General features: G+C 39.5%; 1 protein-coding gene across 1 annotated transcript in view; it reads left to right on the top strand.

Moving 5' to 3' along the window:
- Positions 1–17513, top strand: part of LOC106879737 (ras-related protein Rab-5A-like) — a 92990-nt gene extending 75477 nt beyond the window's left edge. Inside the window, exon 7 of the mRNA XM_089341989.1 lies at positions 16254–17513. The gene's annotated coding sequence lies outside the window, so the exon portion shown is untranslated. The remainder of the gene's footprint in view (positions 1–16253) is intronic.
- The last annotated feature ends 4877 nt before the right edge of the window (positions 17514–22390 follow it).

Below are 22390 nucleotides of genomic sequence, written 5' to 3'. Positions count from 1 at the left end.
CACTCAGAGAGTGTAGTGGGTGCTTTTACGTGTCACCCGCACGAAAACGGCCACGCTCGAAATGGTGTCTTTTATGTGCCACCCGCACAAGCCAGTCCAGGGGCACTGGCAACGATCTCGCTCGAAAATCCTACAGGAGCCAGTCAGGCGGTACTGGCAACGGCCACGCTCAAAATGGTGCATCTCATGTGCCACCCGCACAAGAACCAGTCCAGGGGCACTGGCAACGATCTTACTTGGCTTGCCGGGTCTTCTCACGCACAGCCCATTTCCAAAGGTCTCGGTCCGTAGTCATCGCCTCGGTGAGGCCCAATGTACGAAGGTCTTGCCTCACCACCTCAGCCCAGGTCTTCCTGGGCCTACCTCTTCCACGGGTTCCCTCAACTGTTAGGGTGTGGCACTTTTTCACGCAGCTATCCTCCTCCATTCTCACCACATGTCCATACCAGCGCAATCGTCTCTCTTGCACGCCACAACTGATGCTTCTAATGTTCAGCTTTTCTCTCAAGATACTTACACTCTGACGGGTATTCACATTGACATTACACATCCAACGGAGCATACTGGCTTCATTCCTTGCGAGCTTACGTATGTCCTCAGCAGTTACAGCCCATGTTTCACTGCCATGTAGCATGGTTGTTCGTACGCATGCGTCATACAGTCTGCCTTTTACTCTGAGTGAGAGTCCCTTTGTCGCCAGCAGGGGTAAGAGCTCTCTAAACTTTGCCCAGGCTATTCTTATTCTAGCAGCTACACTTTCAGCGCACCCACCCCCACTACTAACTTGGTCGCCCAGATAGCGGAAGCTATCGACTACCTCTAGTTTTTCACCCTGGAATGAGATAGAAGTTGTTTCCTGTTTGTTTGCAGTCTTTATTGCACCTGAACATCTGCCACAAACAAAAACTAACTTGCTAGTTAACCTGCCTTTGATGTTGCTGCACCTCTTATGTGTCCATAGCTTGCACCGGGTACATCTTATAGAGTTACTACCTACTCCTTTTCTACATACTGAGCAGGGCCATCTACCTGAAGGGGTTTGTGTTTTATCTACCTTCCTACTTATTAGGATTTTGGTTTTAGCTAGGTTGACTCTAAGGCCCTTCAATTCTAGACCTTGCTTCCACACCTGAAACTTCTCCTCTAGTTCTGATAGTGACTCCGCAATTAGGGCAAGGTCATCAGCATAGAGGAGCTCCCAGGGGCAACCTGTCTTGAACTCCTCTGTGATTGCCTGGAGGACTATGGTAAATAATAGGGGGCTGAGGACGGAACCTTGGTGGACCCCTACCTCTACCCGGAATTCATTGCTGTACTCATTTCCAACCCTCACCTTACTGGCAGCATCTCTGTACATGGCTCGCACAGCTCTCACTAACCATTCTTCTATCCCAAGTTTCCTCATTGACCACCAGATAAGGGATCGGGGGACCCTGTCAAAGGCTTTCTCCATGTCAACGAAAGCCAGGTACAGAGGTTTATCCTTAGCTAGGTATTTCTCTTGCAACTGTCTCACTAGAAATAAGGCATCAGTAGTGCTTTTACCTGGCACGAACCCAAACTGCATCTCATCTAAATTGATTCGCTCCCTAATTAGTTGGGCTATGACCCTCTCTGTAACTTTCATAACCTGATCTAACAGCTTGATGCCTCTGTAATTATTTGTATCTAAAGCGTCCCCTTTACCTTTGTAGCAGTTGACTATGATGCTGCTACACCAGTCATAGGGTATGACTCCTTCGTGTATCACCTGGTTCGTAATACGGGTGACTAGGCTATAGCCAACACTGCCAGATATTTTGAGCATCTCTGCAGTGATTCCTGATGGGCCGGGGGCTTTCCCGGTCTTCATACTCTTAATTGCTTTATCTACCCTGGTACTATCAACTCGGATAGCTGGTCCCTCTATTGGGTCGACATAAGGCAGGCTCTCTTTCTCCCATTCATTCTCTTTATTAAGCAATCTATCGTAGTGGCATCTCCAGACCTCTTTCTTTGCATCCTCATTTAATGCAAGCGTACCATCATCCATGCGAACACATTTCTCTCCTACAACATCACTATTCTCTCTCCTACACTGTCTTGCAACACGAAATACCTCGAGTCTTTGGTCCTCACGGCGCAGAACATTGGCAAATCTTTCCTTATCTGCTTCCCCTCTGGCTAAATAAACCTGTCGCCTAGCCTCCCTTCTGGCACATTGGTACAATTCCCTGCTACCACCGTTCTTCCAGTCCTTCCAAGCCTGTTTCTTTTGTCTAATAGCCCTGTCTACCTCCTTGTTCCACCACCAAGTTACTCTGGGTTGGGAGGGGACCTTACACCACCCACAAATCTGGTCGGTGGCTTTCAACAGGTTGTCCCGCAGAAATCTCCAATTGTCTTCCACGTTGTATGATGCTATATCCCCTTCTATTTCGTTAAATGCTTCAAGTAACTTGTCTGTAAGTCTCTGTCCGTTTGCAGGGTCTTTAAGCTTCCACACCCTTCTTCTCCAAGCCTGTCTAATTCTGGGCACCCATTTTGCCTTGATCCCAAAGTCGCTAACTACTAATCTATGTTGTGGGGTACATTCTTCGCCAGGGTAGGTTTTGGCATTTATAAGCCGCCCTCTTTCCCTATTTCTGGCGAGGATGTAGTCGATTTGGCTAGAGTGTCTGCCGGAGCGGTAGGTGACTAGGTGACTGGCAGGTTTCCTGAAGTTGGTATTGCAGACCATAAGATTGGTTGCATCACAGAACTCCAGCAGTCTGGTTCCCTCCTCGTTGCGGGAACCGAAGCCATAGCCTCCATGTATGCCATGGAAGCCCCCAGCACGACGTCCGACATGACCGTTGAAGTCTCCAGCCACAAAGAGAAGGTCCCTGTCACTCGTCGACGAGGTAGTTTGCAAGAGGGTGTCATAGAATTGGTCTTTCAGACCATCTGGTAGCCCAGGTTGAGGTGCATAGGCTGAGATGACAGTAGCTAATCTATGATGAAGCACTAGTCTGATCTTAAGTACTCTGTCACTTACTCTAACGACCTCGATTACCTTATCCACCCATTTCTCCGCTAGAAGTATTCCTACGCCCCCGACCCCGTCAGTGTTCCCTGCCCAGAAAATCTTGTACCTGTGTTCTTTGCCTGTGAGGAACCTTGCAGAACCTCCTCTCCATCTTACTTCCTGGATGCAGCACATATCTACGCATCTCCGTTCAAGCATCTCAACAATTTCACCAGATCTACCTTTCAGCGTGCCGACGTTGAGAGTGCCAATCCTAACAGTATGGGTGTTGGGGGTGTGGGCCTGTAGCCTGGGAAGGGGAAAAGCAGTGTCGTGTACCTGAAAAGAAAACTTGCAATTGGAAGAATTCATAAGCAAAACAGTACCTACAACCTGCAAACATTTCTCAACCTTAATGCGCTACCCAAAGGTAGGGGAGAGGATGGCCAAGGCCACTAGATGGGTTCCGGGAGACAGCCGAGGTTGACAGGATGACAGAGGAATGAACTTCCGGTGGAGGGGTCGGGATGACAGAGGAATGAACTTCCGGTGGAGGGGGTGGGATGACAGAGAAATGAACTTCCGGTGGAGGGGGTGGGATGACAGAGGAATGAACTTCCGGTGGAGGGGGTGGGATGACAGAGGAATGAACTTCCGGTGGAGAGGGGTGGGATGACAGAGGAATGAACTTCCGGTGGAGGGGGTGGGATGACAGAGGAATGAACTTCCGGTGGAGGGGGTGGGATGACAGAGGAATGAACTTCCGGTGGAGGGGGTGGGAGGGCGGGTTACCGCCAGCGAGTAGATAGGGCTCTTAATTGTAGATTTTAAATATTTGAGAGACAACAATGCATAAATCGTAATTTTTAAAAGAGCAATGAATTCTGGGTGATTAGAATATAACGTAGCATGAATTTAGGAAGCTTAGAAAATGAATAAGCATGAATTTAAGACAACAACTGAATTCAATTGAATTTCATGGAGAGAAACAAGATAAATAATAGGGGGCAAAACTAAAGCGCGAAGGTATTATGAGATGTTTGAGGCCGTAAATAAATAAAAAATCTCTATCTTATCTGCATCTTGGATATTTCGTCATAGTATGTCAGCGAGATAATTTAGAATGGGTTTCTCATTTATATATAGCCAGAACCTGAAGACCTTAAGGAAAAACTACGAAAGAGAGAGAGAGGATGGAGGGGTAGACAGAGGCATGGCGGGAGAAAAGATCATCATCATCATCATCATATATATATATAAAGAGAGAGAGAGAGAGAGAGGGGGGACCAGTCAAGCAGCACATCACGCTGTAATTCTTGGGCTGAGAAATCAACACTTAAAAGCCATAATTTTAAGGAGCGATAAGAATTTTTGAATAAAGGAAAATGGGTAGTGGTGGGTAGGTACCGCCAGCGAGTAGATAGGGCTCTTAATTGTAGATTTTAAATATTTGAGAGACAACAATGCATAAATCGTAATTTTTAAAAGAGCAATGAATTCTGGGTGATTAGAATATAACGTAGCATGAATTTAGGAATATGTATATATATATAAATAATACAGAATGGGACAAGAACGCAAAACATCCAGACAGTCAGATGATACAAGAAAGGGACAAATCATAAAGATAGACGATAGAAAGAAAACACAGACATGTCATTTGGAGTTTTCTCTCTTGAGTCGAGATCCAGATTATCTTTGCAATTGCGGCAGGTTATTCTCGATATTGCTCCAATCTGGCCAGCCCCAAGGAAAAACTAAGCTAAGAGCATTCGACTCTTTGGAAGAAAGCAGTGAATGTATACAAAAACAAGGACAGAAAAAAACGAGCAATGTTGGAGGCGCAATGGCCCAGTGGTTAGGGCAGCGAACTCGTGGTCATAGGATCGCAGTTTCGATTCCCAGACCGGGCGTTGTGAGTGTTTATTGAGCGAAAGCACCTAAAGCTTCACGAGGCTCTACCACACACGGTGGTGCATCAGCATGGCCACAGCTCTAAGCTGAAACTTAAAAAATAAAAAAAAATTAAAAAATGTTACGCAAATGCAATAAAAATAATAGAAATAATAACAGGACATAACAACAGATGTCTTTCAACTAAGGATGAATAGAATTAAGTTGGTGTGTGTGGAAATAAGGTCTTACAGCCAGGATACAAGATTTCACAGGCACAGGGAGAAATAACGATGTTGCAAGCACAATGGCTGCCCCCCAAAAAATGGGTCAGGCTTGGCTGAACACCGGTCATATGGGAAGAGAAGTAGAGGCAGAGGGACAAAAGAATTAGGGAGGTGCGAGAAAAAATGACAGGGACACAGTGAAGTGAAAAGTGGAGGGAGAAGAGAAGGCAAGGAAATGTGAGCGAGGGTGAATGAAAGAAGGAACAGTGGAACGGATAAGGGTGAAGGGGCTGTTATATATATATATATATATATCATCACCATCATTTAACGTCCGTTTTCTATGCTGGCATGGGTTGGACGGTTCGATTGGGGTCTGGGAAGCCAGGAGGCTGTACCAGGCTCCAGTCTGATCTGGCAGTATTTCTACAGCTGGATGCCCTTCCTAATGCCAACCACTCCGAGAGTGTAGCGGGTGATTTTTACGTGCTACCGGCACAGGGGCCATACAAAGCTGGCAATGACCACAATCAGTTGGTGCTTTTTATGTGCCATCGGCACAGAAGCCAGTGAAGGTAGCTCTAGCATTGGTCATGTTCGGATGGTGATTTTTACGTGCCACCGGCATGGGGATCGCAACTACAATTTCCTATTGATTTTGATGTACTTCACTCAGTAGGTCTAATCAAACATAGCGTGTCGCCCTACGATCCAAGGTACTTTTGAATGGGCTGGTTATGTGACACTGGTGTAGGTTACAGCTGTGAACTCACTTTATTTGCTGGGTCTTCGCAGTCACAGCATATCTCCGGAGGTCTTGGTCTTTCAGCACTGCTTCTGTGAGGACCAACGTTCAAAGGTCATACTTCACCACCTCATCCCATGTCTTCCTGGGTCTCCCTCTACCCCAGATTCCTTCCACTGTTTGGGAGTGGCACTTCTTCACACAGCTCTCCTCATCCATCTGTAGTACATGACCATACCAATGCAAACATCTCTCTTGCACATCACATCTGATGCTTCTTATGTCCAACATTTCTCTCAGGAAGCTTACACTCTGTTGTGTGTGCACACTGACATTACACATCCAGCGGATCATGCTAGCTTCATTTCTTTCAAGCCTACGCATGTCCTCAGCAGTCACAGCCCATGTTTCACTGCCGTGAAGCATGGCAGTTCGCACACATGCATCATACAATCTACCTTTCACTCTGAGCTAGAGACCCTTTGTCACCAGTAGGGGTAGAAGCTATCTGAACTTTGCCAAGGCTATTCTTATTCTAGTGGTAACACTTTCTGAGCATCCACCCCCCACTACAGACTTGGTCACCTAGGTAGCGGAATCTATCAACTACTTCTAGTTTTTACCCCTGGCATGTGATGGAATCTGTTTTCTGAGCATCTATGGTGTTTATTGCCCCTGTGCATCTGCCACACACGGTTAATCTTCTTTTGATGTTGCTGCACCTCTTATGTGTCCATAGATTACACTGGGTACATCTTTATGGAGTTTCTACCTACACCTTTTCTACAGATCGAGCAGGGCCACTTACCTGTGTGATGTGTTCGCCTTCCTACTTACTAGAACTTTTGTTTTTGCAACATTGACTCTAAGGCCCTTCAACTCAAAACCTTGCTTCCACATCTGAAATTTTTTTCTCTAGTTCTGGTAGTGATTCTGCTATGAGGGCCAGGTCCCAGGGTCAACCTGTCTTGAATTCCTCTGTTATTGCCGGAAGGACTATGATGAATAAAAGGGGACTGAGAGCTGATCCTTGGTGGACCCCTACTTATACCCGGAATTCTTCACTATACTCATTGCCAACTCTAACCTTACTAACGACATCTCTATAGGGCCTGTACAGCCCTTATTAACCATTCATCCCCAGTTTCCACATTGCCCACCAGGTACGGGATCGAGGGACCCTGTCAAAGGCTTTCTCCAAGTCAACAAAACCAAGTATAGGAGTTTATCTTTGGCTAGATATTTCTCCTACTGTTGCCGCACCACGAATATAGCATTAGTGGTGCTTCTACCTGGTACAAAACTGAACTGCATCGCATCTATGCAGACTCTCTCCCTAATTAGTTGGGCTATGACATTCTCCGTGTTCTTCATCACCTGATCCAGCAGTTTGATACATCTGTAGTTATGTCTATCACCTTTACCCTTGTAGCAGTTGACTATGGTGCGCTATGCCAGTCATTGGGTATGACTCCGTCATGAACTCCCTGGTTTACAATGCAGGTGACTAGGCCGTAGCCCACACCACTAGATGTTTTAAGCATCTCAGCAGTGATTCCTGATGGGCCAGGGCTTTTCCTGGCTTCATACCTTTCATTGCTTTACCTACCTGGGTGCTGTCTGTTTGGATAGCCGGTCCCTCTACTGGGTCAACATTTGGCAGGCTCTCCTCCTTCCATTCATTTTCCACATTCAGCAGTCTTTCATAATGACTTCCCCAAGCCTCTTTCTTTTCCAAATAATTAAAAGTAAGTGCACCATGATTCTTGTGGACACATTTCTCCCCTGTCACCTCACAATTTTCTCTCACACACTGTCTTGCAATCCGAAATACTTCAGTACTTTGGTCCTCATGTCGCTGGACATTGGCAAACTTCTTATCTGCTTCTTTCTTGGTTATGTATACTTGTCGCCGAGCCTCCCTTCTGGCTGTCTGGTATGATTCCCTGCTACCCCAACCCTTCCAGGCTTTGCAGCCTGTTTCTTTGCTCTAATGGCTTTGTCTACCGTATTGTTCCACCACCACATTACTTTCGGTCTGGAAGGGACTTTGCACCATCCGCAGACTTGGACTGTGGCACTCAATAAGCTGTCCCATAGGAATTTCCAGCTACCTTCTATGTCTGAGGTCTGTAGCTCCTCCTCCCTCTCATGAAATTTCTTTTGTAGCTTCCAAATCCTTCTTTTCTGGATTGGTCTGCTTCTTGGCATCATTCTGGCCTCGAGTCTAAAGTCACTAACGACTAGTCTATGCTGGGAGGTACATTCTTCATCTGGGAGGGTCTTTGTATTTAAGAGCAACCCTGCGACCCGCTCTCTGGTGAGGATGAAATCAATCTGACTAGCAGAGTCACCTGATTGATAGGTTATCAGGTAGCTGTCTGGCTTCCTGAAGTTAGTGTTGCAGATTAAAAGGTTACATGCATCAAAGAACTCCAGTAGCCTAGTTCCCTCATCATTTTGGGAACCAATACCATGGCCCCTGTGTACACCAGTGAAGATACCAGATTGCCACCCAACATGCCCATTAAAATCTCAAGTCGCAAAGAAGAGGTCATTGCCACTCGTCTTTGATGCAATCTGTAGAAGGGTATCATAAAAGTGGTCTTCTGATCACTTGGTAGGCCTGCTTTGGGGGCATAGGCAGAGATAATTGTAGCTGTGCTGTTCTGCAGGACTAGCGTGAGCTTAATCACTCTATTGCATACCCTGACAACCTCTATGACTTTATCTACCCATTTCTCCGCAAGGAGTATGCCTACACCCCTACTCTATCCACGTTACCTTGCCAGAAGATTTTATACCTATGTGCCTTGCCTGTGAGGACCCTAGCTGATGCTCCTCTCCTTCTTACCTCTTGTGTGCGGCATACATATATATATATATATATATATATATATATATATATATATATATATATATATATATATATATATTTAATGTTTATCAGTTCCAGCTCAAAGCTGTGGCCATGTTGGGGCACAGCTTATTTTGTTACACTGTTATTATTGAGAGCCTCCTCTGATATGTGGCACTTGGTGAATAATGAAGTTTGATGTCGCTACCCTCATTTGCACCTCCTGCTGCAAGATTGGTTCATCTGGGACTCTCAACATGAAGAGATCCAGTTTTGCTTTGAAAACACCTACATCCACTTTGTGTAGGTCCCTCAGGCTCTTTGGGAGAATATTAAAAAGCTGTGGGCTTCTGAAATCCAGGCTTTTGCAGTAATTGGTCTTGAAGCACAACAGCATTGCTGGGAATTTTGGCTCTGTGCTGTGGCAACCCATTCTGGCATTTGTGTAGCTCTCAATGCCTAAATTTAGCACAATCCCTTCCAGGATTATATACGTGATATTTTTTATACCTTCTTATATCCTTTCCAATTTTTTCATAATGTTGGTCATTTTTATATAAATATATTTTTTCCTTGTTTTTAGATAATTTTGCTAAGTTCGACTACTTTTAATTTCCACACTTAGATCTCATTGTGACCTCTTATTTTTTTAGCCTTTAATTTTTGGTTTTGATTCAATAGAAACTGTGTACCCCTACTTGGATGATATCTGAATTTAATTATAGGTTCACTGTTGATAGTTTTAGCATGACTATCTTAGCAATATATTAGGGAGAAGCATCATGAGGTTTCTCTTATATATAAAAGTACTCTTATATATAAAAGTGTTAGATTGATTTTTCCGTCCTTTATCACTTTGTTCTTGAATCCTTTTCTAAATTTTGATATTTTAAAACATAAATTTTGCTAAGTTCGACTACACATCTTTCCCCGTACTTTTAATTACCACACTTAGATCTCATTGTGACCTCTTTTGTTTTCCAATTTAGGCCCTTTGTATTTGATGATCATATATATTAAGTCACCCCTGTCCTACCTCTTTTGGTTATCATCTCTTCTCTATATATCATTATCTTACTAGTAATTTCTGAGACATATTCTTTTATGTAGATACGGCTAGTTTTATGGTCCCAGTAAAATAGGGGTAGGGGAGAATATCTGACATTAATTAATTTATCACCAACAACAAGAACTTAACTGTCAATTCCCAATGGATTTAACTCTAAGGGGTTGTAGACAACATGCTATATTGAGTCTTTTGAATGTAATAAGGATAAAGATGAATGTAGCTATATCACCATTCCTCTTTCTTGACCTCCATTATTTTCTTCTGCCACCCTAAATTATAGTATTTCTTTGCCCTAAATTCATTCTGCCTCACAAATTGCAAAGAGAAGCAATGTAATTAATTTAGTATCTAGTACTGATGAGAACTTTGCTGAAAAATATAATGGTGTATCCTGTATGTTGGAAATCTATGTGGTCGTCTGCTTTCGAGGAGAGCGACTTATTTCAAATTAATGTAATGTTTTCATTGATCGATTAAATGGAGCTGCTTGAAACAGCCGTAATGCACTGATACCTGGACATCCTTGGTATTTATTTGCTTTATATATATATATATATATATATATCTTTGTTTTACCTTTTACTTGTTTCAGTCATTAGATGGCGGGCACCATCTTGAATGAACCGACTCTAGTACTAACATTTTCTTAAGCATTTGGGTTGCTATTTGTAGCAGCTAAAGCTTGGCTGTTTCATGCCATCTTGGTCAGAGATCAAGGGAGAGATAAATAACATTTGCTTCGTTAATTTTACGTCAAGATAAGAACTTGGGACAAATTGACCAACAGTTGGAATTCAACTTGGTACTGAAAGAATAGCAAGATTGCATTACAGAATTAATTCCCATCTGTCCTTAACCTCTGATCAAAAACTACCAAGGTGTAGAGTCATTATAGATGTATTATAGTTATGTTATTTAGCTCTGTTTAGTTTTGGGTCGCAGGCCCATTAGCCCTCTGCAAGAGCTATCTTGAAAAAAGAGTGTGGAAAAAGCTTGCTTACCAACCACATGGTTCTGGGTTCAGTCCCACTGTGTGGCACCTTGGTCAAGTGTCTTCTACTATAGCCTTGGGCTAACCAAAGCCTTGTGAGTAGATTTGGTAAACAGAAACTGAAAGAATCCCATCATGTATGCATATATATATGTGTGTTTGTGTTTGTCACCCCACCATTACTTGACAATTGATATTAGTGTGTTTACGTCCCCGCAACTTAGCAGTTTGGCAAAAGAGACCAATAGAATAAGTACTAAGCTTACAAAGAATAAGACCTGAGGTTGATTTGTTTGATTAAGGCAATGCTCCAGCATGGCCACAGTCGAATGATTGAAACAAGTAAGAGTAAAAGATATATATATATATATATATATATATATATATATATATATATATATATTTAATAATAAATGTAATTTGGAGGATGTAGTATATAAATGTGTAGTGATTTTGATTGATGATAATAATAGGAATGGTTATAATTTAAATACTATTTAGATAGGGTCAACTTCTAATAAAATTAAATTATGGGTGACTCAATGCATGAATTCATTTAAAAATAGAAGTTTAATTAATTCTACTGGCCTTAGTAAATATATATGGGAACTAAAATCTAAAAATATTAAGTACAATTTAAATTGGGTGATAGTTTGTAAGGCAAAATCTTATCAAATAGGTAGTAATTTTTGTTTATTATGTACTAATGAATTTAAGGAAATATTATTAAGAGATATTATAATAATAAAAAATTGATTAATTCCCTAGAGGAATGTAAAATTAAATGTAGACATAAGTTATATAATAAGTTTACCTAATTTGTGTATATGGGAGAATATACAAATAATAACAACAGACGAGGACAGGTGGTGTAAATAACAAAAGGATATATTAGTATGACGCTCGGGAATACGGAAAGTCTTTGACGTTTCGAGCTACGCTCTTCAACAGAAAGAATACGGAGACAAGGAGAAAAACACGGAGAAAAAAAATTGAATAGTGTTCAGTCAACGGTCAAGACACTAATTGTTGTAGATATAATTTGTAGTAGTTAAATGTGTATATTAGCACAAGATTATATTGGGTGTATTACATATTTAGAATACAATTAAACTAAGAAGTTTAAAAAAATAAAAAAATTAGTAAATAGAGTAATTATAGAAATTTAGCTTAACTTATGTATATATGTATTTAAGTTTTAGATTAGTTAGACTTTATAATTTTCCAGTAAATGATATACTACAGTTAATTTTTTTCTTATTCTCACAGCTAAAATACATTTTGTCATTTTAACAGTTTAAATACATATTCTATCCATTTATTCTATCATTTTTATATTTACGCCATATTTTCACCGGATATTTTTCTTATAAACACTAAGTTTTTAGTATTACATTTGAAATTTTAATTTAACAGTAATTCCCCGATAAGATAAGTCATTTTAAGTAATGTTGTTAAATTTTTCGATTATTTATTGTTAAAACAAGTATTATTCTATATTCATTTGATATTTTATTATAAGATTAGATACATACATTGATTTTATTATTTATTTTTATTATTCTTATGATTTATTTTAGACATGAAGAGTGACTATATTTTTAGATCGAATCAAATTTATTTTAAATATAGCCATGAAACGTGTGTAGTCTTTTACTGTTCTTTGCTATTTATTGATTGTGTAATTTATTGATTTTTGGAATAGGGTTTTTGAGGATATTTGTTTTTCTAGATGTTTTTGAATGACATTTTTCATTGTTTGCTTTTTCTCTAAATTATATATGTATTATATATTGGGAAATTTGATTTAGAATTGCTAAATTGAATTTTCACTGTAAGTTTTGGAATTGTATTCCCTAATACTATTATTATTATTATATATATATGAGTGAGCAGACAAATGAAAGAAGGATGCTGAATACATTTATTGGGACTTACATGTATTGATTTAAACTCCTTGGTACTCTGAGTTTCAAGTGTCTCGCTTGTCTTCAGCCATTGAAGTCTGAATAAGAGTTTAACTGAAGAGAGTCAATGTTTACTGCTGAACGTTGGCCTGCGATTGGTCAAGAAAGGTCATGCTGTGTCACTGTTTAATGTTGGTATTTCAATGAGAACAATTACTTGAAAAATATTGCATGTTGAGCAGGAAATTGACCACGTGGTGGATAGGAAATTGGTCGCATAGTTGAGGGGAATTAGGAAGGGGCAGTAGATGTGGGAGTATATATGTGTATATGCACATATATCTGTGTATGCATCCGAGTGTGTATGTGTCTGTAGATGTACATTCACACATCCGTGCACATACACACACATAAACACATACACACATGCATGCATACTTTTATCTCCATGTATATATGCACATAAGCACATGCACACGTGTGCATTCATAAACATACACGGGTGCACATGTATATGGATGTGCATGCACATACATGTACACCAGTGCACACAACCATGTGCATGCATATGGTGAGCAGATGCATACTTCTGCTCACATATATGCATGCATGTGTGCTTATATACTCATGTGGTTATGTATAAAGGGTGATGTACAAGGTGCAAGAGAATGCGAGTAGACAGGCATGAAAAAGTGTTGAGGATTGATGATTTGTGGTGCTGTTCATGGGGGTTAGTTTGTGACGATGACCCTGGTGCTGGTATTGCTAGGAGTGGCTGGTACTGGGAGAAGCTGGTACTAAGAAGATATATCTGGGTTGTCGGAAGCTAGTGGCTTGAAATTTACCTGAAGGGTGTACCTCTAGTAACAGCAATACGATACTTCATATTTCTTGTTAATAGATACTGCAGGTTTGTAGATGATATGCAGTTTTTCACGGAGGCAATTAGGGGCACCAAGTGAATATGATGGCGACCTGTCGACAATAGTCAACTTGATGCTGGGTGTTTCATCTCAGAGGTCATGAAGTCTCCAGAGAAAGTGTGACAGGGAAGTGGAGTTCTCTCTGTCCCTGGATCTAAATGAATGCAAGCGCTGGGAGTATCTTCCCTTGAAGTCATTGGCTGTCATACCCGTAATGTGTCTAGTAATGCCATCAGATGGTGTAAGGGTGGCTCTGTATACTACAGCCCTTGAGAGGCAGGATCCTCCTTGAGAGCAGGTAATAGGGTTTCATCAGTTGCAGGTTGGGATTGGGGGTTGTGTGGGTGCATTTTTACATCTTTTGATGTGTGTGATGTTAGATGCGATGTTGTTTAAGCAGGAGTAACTTACCTTGACATTGTTGGGGTTGAAGAGTTTGTAATACTCATGGCTTCAGGGGAAATATTTCTTTATTAACAACAGGAAGCCCCTGGCTATGTTGGGGGAAAGTTCTAGGTTCAATGGGGTGTTATACCAGATTATTTTCCTTTTCCTAACACTCCCACATCTACCGCCCCTTCCTACTTCCCCCCAACCACACAACTGATTTCCTGTCCACCACACGGTTGATTTCCTGTTCACCAAGTATTTTCCAAGTAATTGTTGTTCCTGAAATACCAACATCAAACTGCGACACCGCATGACCTTTCTCAACCAATTGCAAGTCAATGTCCAGTAATAAACATTGACTCTCTTCAATCAAACTCTCAATCAAACTCCAATGGCCAGAGACTTGCAACACGCTTGAAACTCAGAGTACCAAAGAGTTTGAATCAAGCTGTTTTGATCCATACACACACACACACACACACACACACACATATATATATATATATATGTGGATCAAAACAGTTTGATTCAAACTCCTTGGTATTCTGAGTTTCAAGCATGTTGCTAGTCTTCGGCCATTGGAGTCTGAATGAGAGTTTGACTGAAGAGAGTCAATGTTTACTACTGAACATATATACATATAGTAAGCTCTGTTCAGTTTCTGCCTACCAATTCCACTCACAAGGCTTTGATCAGCCTGAAACTATAATAGAAGACACTTGCCCAAGTTGCCATGCAGTGGGACTGAAACATGTAGTTAAGAAGCAAACTTCTTACCACACTGCTATGCTTGTGCCTATACATACATATTATAGGCTTCCTCACAGTTTTTGTCTACCAAATTCACTCAGACATATGCTTGCCTGTAGATTTGGTTTGACTGTGTCGTTAAGAAGTGTACATTGTAACCATATGGTTTTGGTCTTACTGTGTACTGTCTTTGGCAAGTGTCCTCTGCTATAGTTCTGAATTGGCCAAAATAGTGTGAATGGAATTGGTAGATGGAGCACCATCTATCCAGATCAATGGATGCATGCATTTCAAAACAATTATCTTCTCATTAACATTGAACACTGGGAAGAGAGAGACAACTCTCAACTCTGAACCAACCTGCTTTCTCCTTGATAAAATGCAATGAATGGCCTTCTTATGGGTTTGAATATGTCTCAAACATATTTGAACTGGTAACAAGTTTCTATTTATATAAATCACTGCTTACCACTTATTCATAGACATGCTTACAAAATCAAAAAACGGCTCAGCACTCATGACTTTCAGAAACATTTTTTCATGCTCAGAATTGCTGAAGTGTGAAATTAACTACTTGCATCAGTTGTTATCTCTCAAGACACTACATCTTTCAAAACTTCCATGCTTCCTGAAATTCACCAACAGTACATCCTGTGTCAGTCATTAGACTGTGGCCAAGCTGGGGCACTACACTGAAGAATTTTTAGTCGAATGAACCAACCCCAGTCCTTATATATTTTTTTAAGCTTCTTATTTATTCTATCAGCCTCATCTGCCAAACTAGGGATGTAAAGACACGAACACTGTTTGTCAAGTGGTGGTTGGGGGGACAAACACAAAGTTACACACACACACACACATGCGACAGGCTTTTTCCAGTTTCCATCTGCCAAATCCACTCACAAGACTTTGATCGGCCCAATGCTATAGTAGAAGACACTTGCCCAAGGTGCCACACAGTGGAATTGAACCTGGAACCATGTGGTTGGGAAACAAACTTCTTATCACACAGCTACATCTGTGTCTATATGTAAATATAATAGTTGAAATGTATTCACTGACCACAACTAGAGCTATAGTAGTTATTGCAAAAACATATTTAGCCAATGACCATACATGTAGGTAAAAATTATCTTTTCTGGCAAATCTTTCAGCAAATATTGCATCAGATTTTTTCCAAGTTATATAAATAGAATGGAAGAAGGTGCTAGGTCATACATAACACTGTTTGCTTTTGTTATTTTATATTTGTTCTGTTTAACCCTTTTAATACCAACCTGCCCAAGTCTGCTCCTGGTTTTATAATGCAAAACCTGCCTTTTTTTTAAGTGATCAAAATTAAACCTTTTTTAATTTATGCTCTAAATACCAGCTTGAAAATGAGTAAGTTATTTTACTAAATTAGTCATTATTTTCCAAACTTAATTGAAACAAAACTAGTATAGATCTCCTGAAATATGGTAATAATTTTTATTGTTTATCTTTTATTTTTATATCTTTTCTATATTTTTACAGCCATTACATCTGTTGTTACTATCACAGCCTTAACTGCGACAATCACCTATTTACTCTGATCAACTCCCTGGCTCAAATCATCCTGCAGCTGATTGTATCTCATCAACTTTGCATCTTATGTTGTTATGTGAAAGGTGAAGGGGGTGTACTTTTGTCATTTATTTGTTTTAAATACTGACATTTTTGTTGATTTTCTTTCTTTTTTTTTTTTTGAAAAGGGAAGGAGTACTTTTTAAATCTTGCCCTCTCTGTCTGTCTATCTGCCTCTATATATATTTGTGTGTGCAATATATATATATATATATATATATATATATATATATATATATATATATATATATATAATGTATAAGAAGAGTGTTGTAGCCTGCTTGAAGCATTGTGATACAGAGGTGAAATAACAAAGTAATAAAGATAGAGAGTTTCTGACAGTGTGAAAAGGAAAAAGTTTAATAACCTTTTATGTACGAGTTACAGAAGTTCATCCTCAGAAGTAAACAGTCAGAAAATGTGAGTCTTGGCCAGTACTGTATAAACTCACATTGCTTTACTCTGTCCACTTCTGATGCAGGGTCATTGTGCCTGAAATATATATTACTAACTTCTCTCTTTTTGCATAAGAAGCCCTTTGTCTTCATTATGTTGTGTTATATATATATATACATACATATATTCATGAATGTATATATATTCATAAATATATATATACTTGTATATAATTACTGTATATTCTTAAACACATTTTTACAATCCCATAAATAATTTTATGATTTTGTTTAAAAATTCCAAATCCATACATATTCTCTGATGAAGGAAATGTGGATTACCGAAGTTCAAAAGGTCTTACCTACACACTTCTTCACACATTCCCAGAAATGGCCGTAACCCTCTTTCTATTTATTGGATTCATTTGAGGACTTCTCTTTTTGGATTATTGTGAACTGTTATCTCATCAGCTTGGACTTCTTAATTTATCTGTATGTATTTATCCAATTACTTATCCAACTTTGATTTGGGCATGGAATTACACTATTATATGTATATATATGTTTTTTTTATGTTATGTGTTTGCATGCTTATAATGGCTTATATATACCCTCTGTGTTTAGATATGTGTCAGCTTTGATGAGGAGTATTATTGACCTTGGAACTTGTCTCTTTCAAATTAATACTTTAATTTAATCGCTCAATAAATTGAGCCCTATGTTGTTGCTTCTTGGAAAAAGTCCACCTCTATAATTTTTCATTACCTATATAAATATATATATATATATATATATATATATATATATATATATATATATATATATATATATATATATATATATATATATACATGTGTGTGTTTGTGTGTGTGTGTGTATATGCAGGTAGAAACAATTGATAAAGTTGTTTGATTTTCAGTTATAAGGTTTGGTCCTATTGTGAGATCTCTTGGGAAAGTTTCTTTTGCTGCAACAGCTTCAGATGGATATGGTCTATGCCTGTATAGCAGAGAGCCAATTTTGTCATATACTGTCACATATTTTACTTGATGATTCTACTTAAGAATTTACATTAAAAATAGAAGTGTCTATGAGATACTCAACTACATACATTGTAGTTCTGTTTACTGAATCATAATACTCAACATAGAAACTAATGAAGATTAATTTATTTTGTGTGTGTTGATATAGCTACAAGATGGTATCAAAAAGTTCCTGGATTAGTTATGTAGTGTGCCAGCAGATGGCAGCACATGGTTGCATGCACAGTGAAAGCTAGCAGTAACCTTCATGAGGAAGTGTGCCAAGTGACATTGCTGTGTTTACTTTGCAAGTTGTGAAATTTGTGGTTTGTGATCATGTGTATCCTTTAGACTGCAATTTTTGTCATGGACAAGAAGCTGAAACAAAGAGCCAATGTGAAATTTTGCATTACACTTGGGAAGTCTGCTACAGCAACATTGAGCATACTTCAACAAGATTACAGCGACGAGGCAATGGGTCGTACACAATGTTTTGAGTGGCATGGGTGCTTCAAAAGTGGAAGAACATCCCTGGAAGCTGATGAGTGATCTTGAAGACCTGCCACAAGCATCACCCCCGGAAATGTGATATTGTGCATTGAGAATTCATACCCCAGGACCAGACCATCAATTAAGAGTTCTACTGTAATGTTTTGAAGCTTTTGAGGGAGGATATTTGGTGAAAACTACCTGATCTGTGGAACACAAAGAACTGGATTCTTCATGATGACAATGTTCCATGTCACTGAGCTCTCCTTACTCATGTGTTTCTCACTAAAAGCAACATGTTATCTATTCTGCACCTGTGGACTTCCATCTGTTCCTCAAGATGAAAATGCAGCTCAAAGGTTGCCATTTTAACACCATTGTCAAGATCCTGAGTGAATCGCAGAAGGTCCTCAACTTGCTTACAGAAAACGACTTCCTGGCTGGATTCAAAAAGTGGCAGGAATGCTGGGACTGGTGTATTGCTGCACAAGTTGACTATTTTGAAGGAGTTGATGTTAAAGCTTAGGTAAATAAGTTATTTTTTATCAAACATAACTAGTCCTTGAACTTTTTGATAACACCTAGTAAGTGGTTAAGAAGTTTACTTTGTAATCATGAAATCATAGGTTCAAACCCACAGTATGGCATCTTTTTGAAATAGGGTTGACAGTAATTGTGTGGTAGTTTGTTGGATGGGCTATACCAGTAATTCAGAAGGGGCAGCATTGTGACACATGTGCACACACTGTGTGTGTATCTCTGTCTTTCTGTCTATTTGCTTATGTATGTCTGTCTATTTACACATACACACAGACATAATGGCATTGAACATTTTGGTGACCTTTTGCTTGTGCATGACGCTTCCAAGCCTACGACCCATATTGGCACTGGATATCTTGCCCTGGCCTGTCATTTGATCATGCCATTAGGTTGAAGAGGGTCTCTAATGTGTTGTGTAAGCCTTACTGAACCTTAAATTCTAGGTTGCACAATTGTTGGTCAGTTGATTTTTCTGGTGCGTGACTGAGTAGAAGAGCACTATGGCAAGCATGGAAATCATGGTACCTGGTAAAGCCAACTGTGGGTGCAATAATCTTATACTTGGGCAATGATCAGTGATGATCTTCCTTAGTCACAAGTGGACAGCTATCATCATCATCATCATATATATATCCAAAATTAGGGAATGGAGAAGATAAAATCCAGGCTACATATGTTTCATAGCTAGCTGAACCTTGGAAGTAGAAATTATCCAGAAGTGGAGTAATCTGCTAGCTACTTGTCGGGCCAAACATACCTTAATCAAAAGAAGTTAACATTGTTGTTAAGGGACCCCATGTCGACTCACAGGAGATTCAAGTGAAAATGCATGCATTAGCTATGAACCATATGTAGCCTGGATTTTATCTACTCCATTCCTTAATTTTGAATATATATATATATATCGACACACACATAATTGAGATATAGATAGTGGGAAATGTCAGGACATTCCCTTGAAATTCAAATGCCATAATATAAGTGGCAGGATATTGTGAAGGGAGGGTGATTAAAGAGTGCGAGTAAGTGGTGAAAGACCTGGGTATGTATGGAGTTGTTGGGGGGGGGGGGCTACCGGATAGCAATGACACAGAGGAACAGGGATGTGAGGATAGGATTAGGGAGTGAGAGCTAGGCATACTGTATGAAGGAAGCAATATATATATACATATATGAAAGAATGTAGGGAATGTAAAAGGTAAATCCGTACTACATAGGTCTCCAGGCCAATGTGAATAGGTCTTATGTTACTTGAAGTGTAACATATATATACAGCTTAACTATTCTTCATGTCAGATTACTTGCAGTTGTAAGTCATTGTCACAAGGAGAGAAGTGAAGAATTTGTTAATCTTGATCACAGCAGAATGATAGGTGGAAAGATGTAGGCCAAATAACTAATAGAATTCATTATCAGCAGGCAAGCAACATTTGAAGGGAGAGGTATGTTTAAGGAGGTCAGTTTCTTAAAAGAGAAAGAATATAGGCATTGAGGGAAATTTGGAGGGGGAGCAGAGAGAACAAAGGGGTTAAGATCTATTAAAACTGGAATTATAGTGCCAGGTTGGTAGTAATAGATGTTTAAATTATTATAAAAAATATGCAGTCAGGCATGATTGTTAATATAAATGGCTTATAAGGTCAAAACTGTATATATAAAAAATGTAAATAAATCAAAAAGCAAAGAAAATATAAATACATATATAGAAAAAAAACATGCAAAAAAAATAAAGAAGTGCATATATATGCATAAACATATACACATATATATACACAGACATGACAGAAGCAACACAGACATGATACGCTTATAATCATTACAATTTATTTAAATTTGAAATTAAACATTCAAATTATTAATTAATTGTTATAATGTGAATATTTAGTAGACATACCCTTTGCATTTTTCAATACAAGGACCCTATTAGGTATGTTACTGATCAGATGATGAATATTCTCTTGTGGAATTTCTTGCCAAGTTTCATGCGGTGATCTCAAAAGATCTGGCTTTGAAGATGCTTTCTTGTTCTTTTTATGAAGTGTCCTGTCCATTATGTCCCAGAGGTGTTCAATAGGGTTTGTATCTGGTGACTGACTTGGCCATGGAAGCTTTTTAATGCCATTCTCATCCAACAAATCTTGGGTCATTTTAGCCGTATGACAAGGAGCCACATCTTCCATAAATAGTCTTCTTTAATCATTTCACCACTGGAGAAGATTCGAAGGAGTCCTTTCTGCAGTATAGACACATTTATCTGAGTTTATTTTTCCCTCACACTCCACCAGCTCTGATCAAACATTGCTCCAAATTGCTCCCTAGACCATCACAGAATAGCTGCAATGTTTCTTGATCACAGAGTCTCCAGGCCCACATTCAACCACTGTCAGGAAATACAGCAAATCTGGATTCATCAGAGAATATGACAGTGTCCCAAAATGCTAGTGGTCTCTCCACTATCTCATTGGCCCAATCTTTTCTCTGCTTGATTTTGGCTGGTCAAATAAGTGGCTTCCTTTTTGTTGCTCTGCCATAGTAACCAAGTTTGTGGAGATACCTGACAGCTGTTCTGAGACTGACATCAACTTGTTCTGCTATGTCAGAGGCCTTGCAACAAAGATTATCCTCTACACTTCTCTTAACAAAGAGAGGGCCCAGGTTGATCTGGGTGAGATGATGGGGACTTCTTCCTCTCTCTGGTGAATTGCACAATCACTCTATTAACTGCAGAAAGTGGGATCCAAATGTTTTTTGCAATGATACGCTGACTATGTCCACCTTCAGAATGACCCACAATATGGCCTTGTAGTGGCGCGAAATTATAGCCGCCATTGAGGAAGTAAAAATGTTTTTTCTTCTGTTTGTGTGAGTGTGTGTTATTTGTACTGCGTGCAGGAAAAAAATTTTTACCGACCTTCTCGTATGTATTTATTTTTTTTCCAAGAGAGATCTAAACAGGACAGGACAGAGAAATTAAACGTGAGTGTGTTCGTCGTATTATATGTTGTCCTGTTGAGGTTATGTAGTCCAATTGAATTTACACCATGCGGCTTCGTCTCTTTCTTGTTGTTTCATTCTTTCTTCGTCACTTTACGGTTGCAAATTCATAGTTATTCTTATTAATAGCAGATTCAATGTTCTGTCTCACACGGGCCATTTCTATACCAGCACATGTAGCTGGGATTTTACGGCAGCTCTCAGACGTGTTGTGGGGTAACCGACAATCCTTATTCAGCAGCTGTGTCAATACTCTTTTACTGTTTAATGGGTGGTCATCGACCAAATCACAAATCCTTTCAAACGCTGTTTGTTTATTTCTGTCTGTTGCATCTAGTTGGTCCTTTGAAGTACTTGCCCATTGGAGAACATAAGAAAATGTCTGTAACTGTCCTGAAACAGTAGCAATCTCTGCAGCAACATGAAGTGCAGGTGCTTTCCTGTAAGCACATAAGTACTCACATGGGGCACCATTGACCAAAATTTTTTCAATTAACAAATCAATGTCTGTAGGAATATCTAAAAAGTATTCTTGCAATATTTCCACCAAGGTTAGATTAGATGTGTCTTCACAACATGCCAAGTGACTGAAAGGTGAAAGAGATGG

The sequence above is a fragment of the Octopus bimaculoides genome, chromosome 25 (assembly GCF_046866305.1).
Source record: "Octopus bimaculoides isolate indiv1 chromosome 25, ASM4686630v1, whole genome shotgun sequence".
NCBI classification, from domain to species: Eukaryota; Metazoa; Mollusca; class Cephalopoda; order Octopoda; family Octopodidae; genus Octopus; species Octopus bimaculoides.
The sequence above is the reverse complement of the archived record's forward strand: the minus strand, read 5'-3'. Positions and strand labels throughout refer to the sequence as shown.